The following is a 4,332-nucleotide window of genomic DNA, read 5'->3' as shown; positions in this document are numbered from 1 at the left end:
CTAAACGCCTCTCTGCTGGATTTGGTTGTTTACAAATAAAACGAGGTAGATCCAAAAGGTCCAAAATGTCGCTTTGAGAAGCCTGAACGCAGCCCAGCAGACTTGCGCACATTCCTGTGCTGTTTGCTCGTCTGAAAAGAGCTTTTACTTGGCATTCATGTCAGGCTCATTGGCGGTGATGCTGGTGAGTCGCTGCTGCCCGACCCCGTTTCCAAAATACATCCCAGCACCATCCAGAGCAGAGAACAACGCACACACTGTCGCTGCGAAGTGGCGTCTGAAAAGGCTGGGTTTGCTCTGAGCATCCTCCCTCATACACAGACATGGAGTCATAGCCCTCACCGTGTGAAGGATGTGGGTATGAGGGGTGATTAATGCCAGGAGGGTGTGAGCAGGAGGTGCACCTTAATGGAAAGTCATCACTTTGCAGGCAATTGAATTGTTTTAAAGGACAAAAGGATTTTTTTTAAAAAAAAACCCAATTTCTTCCTTTTTTAAACAACATTATACAGGTGAGATAATGCCTGTTCATTGGTCAGTGTATAGTTGTACCAAAACAGTTTATTTCCATTCAAACAAGTGAACTCATGTCTATCTTTGTTACTTCATTAGTTTTAAATTTGCTACACGGACTTGGGTCGGTGCTTATGATTTTGCGTTATGATGGTATTTTATGTCCATTCATCCATCTTTCATTTTCATAGTTCTTGTTTTCAGAGATCTCTTTAGGCTTCCCACACAGATGATTTTAGACCCGATTTCATGCCCGATTTGCCTCGTCCAGTGATGGTGGGGTTGTGACTGATTATATGTCTAAACAATCCTTTAGTGTCTGGTTTCAACATGATTATTTTACTGCTCCTCAAACATGCTTTGGTTGTTATGATTCCTAGGCCAGAGACTCTCCAGTAGAATGTCCACAATAGCAATTGAGAGCCAGTAGCCCAGAAAACGTCACCAATCGTATGTTGTATACTTCACGAAGTCACATTTGATCACACAAGCTTCTGTGAAATCTTATGTCTGTGTCGTCAGCATAAAATAATTTCTACAAACGGCAGGTGTGTGGTCTCCTGGTTTTGTTCAGTCATCTTGTGTGTGGTCAAAGGATTATCCATTATCTATACCTGCTTATTCCTATGTAGGGTCACAGGGATCTGCTGGAGCCTATCCCAGCTCTCTTTGGGTGAAAGGCAGGGGTACACCCTGGACAGGTCACCAGTCCATCACAGGGCCACATAGAGACAAACAACCTCACACACTCACACTCACTCCTATGGGCAATTTAGAGTCACCAATCAACCTGACATACATGTTTTTGGACTGTGGGAGGAAACCAGAGTACCTGGAGAAAACCCACACAAGCACAGGGAGAACATGCAAACTCCACACAGAAAGGCCCCTGCTGGGTTTGCACAAACCAAGAACCTTCTAGCTGTGAGGCAAAAGTGCTCAGTTTTTGTCATTTTCACCAGGAAAAAGTTTGTCAACAAAAACACAGACAGTGTTTAAATCACAGCATTGTTGGTGCATATGTTGAATATAAAGCAGTGCATTACTGCTACTGAGCTATGATTGCCTGAGTTTTACCCAAGTCACTTGTCTTTTATAAACCATACACACTAGCAGGTGGTGGTTCTGTGCTCTGGAGTGGACTTTGTCTGGCACAAGGTGCTTATACTGCTCTGTGTGTGTTCTGCGTATCACTGAACATGCAATATGTTGTTTGTTAGAGTCAATGCGTTTACAAAACGTATTGCTCTGTGCAGGTCATGAGCCAGGTGTGTGGGCATTTGCATACAAACAGGAGCTATAGCTTCACCTCCCAATCCCCCAGGCACAAATCAGCCCTCATACCCACCACTGCTCCCCCCTGCCTGTCTTTGTCGCTGCTCACGCCTCCATCACACAAAGCGCAGTGTAGTGGAAACCACGGTCACCAACGAAGGCAAGGAGACTGACATGCGCTTGGCTTCTTTTTTTTTTTTTGGATGTATTGGTAAACAAAAACAGCTTCAAGGTGTCAGGCTGTATTCATTGCATGGACATTCATTCTAAGTCAAACACTGCGTTTAAAGTGAATGACATCCGATCACAAAAAAAACAAAAACAAAATGCAGTGCAATACACACCTTTAGTTTCTACGACAACTAGATTCAACACCTCTTTCATCCTGCTCACTAATTAATAATTAGTCCTATAATGAGCCTAAATAAGTGATGAAAACTGACCATAGAATCAGTTCATTTAATTAACATGAAATCAATGATCTGCAATAAAAATCTCCAGGTAAAAAAAAAAAGACACGACCACAACCATTTCCTGAAACCTTCTGTTGCTGAGTGTTTGTGCTGCCATTGATGATGATCTGTTATCATCAATACATACATGGACACTACAGGCTATAGTGTGAAGCTTGTTTGATAAATATAACATCCAGTAATGAAATACAAGCAGAGAGGCTGTGCAGCTCTTATAAACAGCAGCTGCAATGCATTCTTTTAAATATACGTCTATGAATCACATTTTGCAGCAGGAGGAAACTCCAGCATTACTGGCCCTGAAGACAAAGGCTGTGGTATCTGCCTTGTATGACAGTGGTGATGAAAAGTTGGGTTGCAATATGCAATGAATTAAAAATGTCCTCATTAATGTTGAGAAGAGTCAGACTGAATCTTTATAACTTTGATACAGACACCAATAATGAATAAAATCGAAGGGAAACTGATTTAAAGATTAGAGTTTGTTTTCAGGTCTTAAGGAATAGCACTGCAGCACAAGGCTGTGTGGGAAAAGTAGTTGTAGACGAAGAAAACAGTTCGTGACGGAGGGAGTTCAAGTGATGCATCACTTGGGTCTGAAGAGGTTTGAATATTTAAAAAAACACATTGTGAGTGGGTGTGGATTTAGAAATAAATGAGCTTACCATACCTCTGCAGCCCACTCCTCATTTCTGCTTGAAGCTATTGCAGCTCAGGGCTACATTAACCACCAGACTCTGGACGCACTGTGGAGCTGCATTGTGTAGGTGACAGATTCTGACAAGGAAGAAAATGTGTGGATACAAAGGGTGAGGTTCTGCTGCACTCAAGGTATTTTTTTTAAATGTCCATCATGAGTCACACCATGAGTGCAATGACATGTCAGTGGAGCACTGGTCACTCATTAGGCCTGATTTGTGCCAGCTGCTGTGCATCTGTTTTCAACCATAACTCTGACACTCAAATAGTCAATCATTGTTTGTTTTACTACTGTCACTACTTTTGATAGTACTATTAGTGATAAATAAAAACCAGAAAATCACAGTAACATCATGGGTGGATGACTGAACAGGCCTACTGGGCACAGGCCCAGGGGTCCAAGGGGTGAGGTAGCCCCTAGACCAGAGAACAATAGAGGTACTGTTAACATTTCTGTGGGAAAGTCAAACAAATGAGTAACCTACATAATGACTGCAAAAAGCCACAAAATGAGAAAAATTGTTGCAAATCTATACAAAACATCTAGAACAAAACAGAAAACACAAGAAAAATCAAGTGCAGAAATATGCAAATGAAGCACAAAACAAGTAAAATAAGTGGAAAATGAATAAAAAGAGTTGTAAAATGAGTAAAAGTTGGGATAAAACAGGTAAAACAACCACAACAAAAAACAAACTGACAAGTCATGTGAGCTGCAAGTCTTTGTCTGTGATTGGATATCATTCTTGTTGCTATGAAAAGGAATTCATATATTATATACAAAAAATACTAATTACTACAACTCCATCTAGAAACATGTTTTTATTTTTAACATCCATTCGTTATCTATACCCACTTAATATTTGAGGGTCACAGGGATCTGCTGTGAGGTATAATCCCACTTGGTACACACACGTCCGACCATGGAGAGCTGATTACCATGTTGAAACATTATATCAGTGCTGCTGTCATGTGGCCAGTTATCACCATCTGAATCTTTTAATCTTCCAATATCTTCTAACTCCCATATGTTTACAGCTAGAAATGTGCTTTCACATAGCACATTTCCCACGATTACTTCTCCCAGCCACTTAGAACCAGGTTGTAGTCTAAAGCATTAGTGCCCTCTGGTGACAACAATAAAATGCTGCACACAGGACACCATACTAATAAAACACAGTTAAAGGGTCCACTCTATAATACTTTTAGTCTTGTTTACATCAGAGGATGTGTCCGTACTTTGGAAAATTGTTCTTTCTCAGAGAACCAGCCTCATGTTTCAGCAGGCGAAATGTTTTTCCACTCCCGGCCTGTAGGTGGCAGCTGTGACGTGTGATCTCGTTTCCCTCCTGTTAACGGACAAGGCAGAAGA

This window comes from Mastacembelus armatus, chromosome 14 (genome assembly GCF_900324485.2).
Source record: "Mastacembelus armatus chromosome 14, fMasArm1.2, whole genome shotgun sequence".
Lineage (NCBI taxonomy): Eukaryota > Metazoa > Chordata > Actinopteri > Synbranchiformes > Mastacembelidae > Mastacembelus > Mastacembelus armatus.
This window is presented reverse-complemented; position numbering follows the sequence as displayed.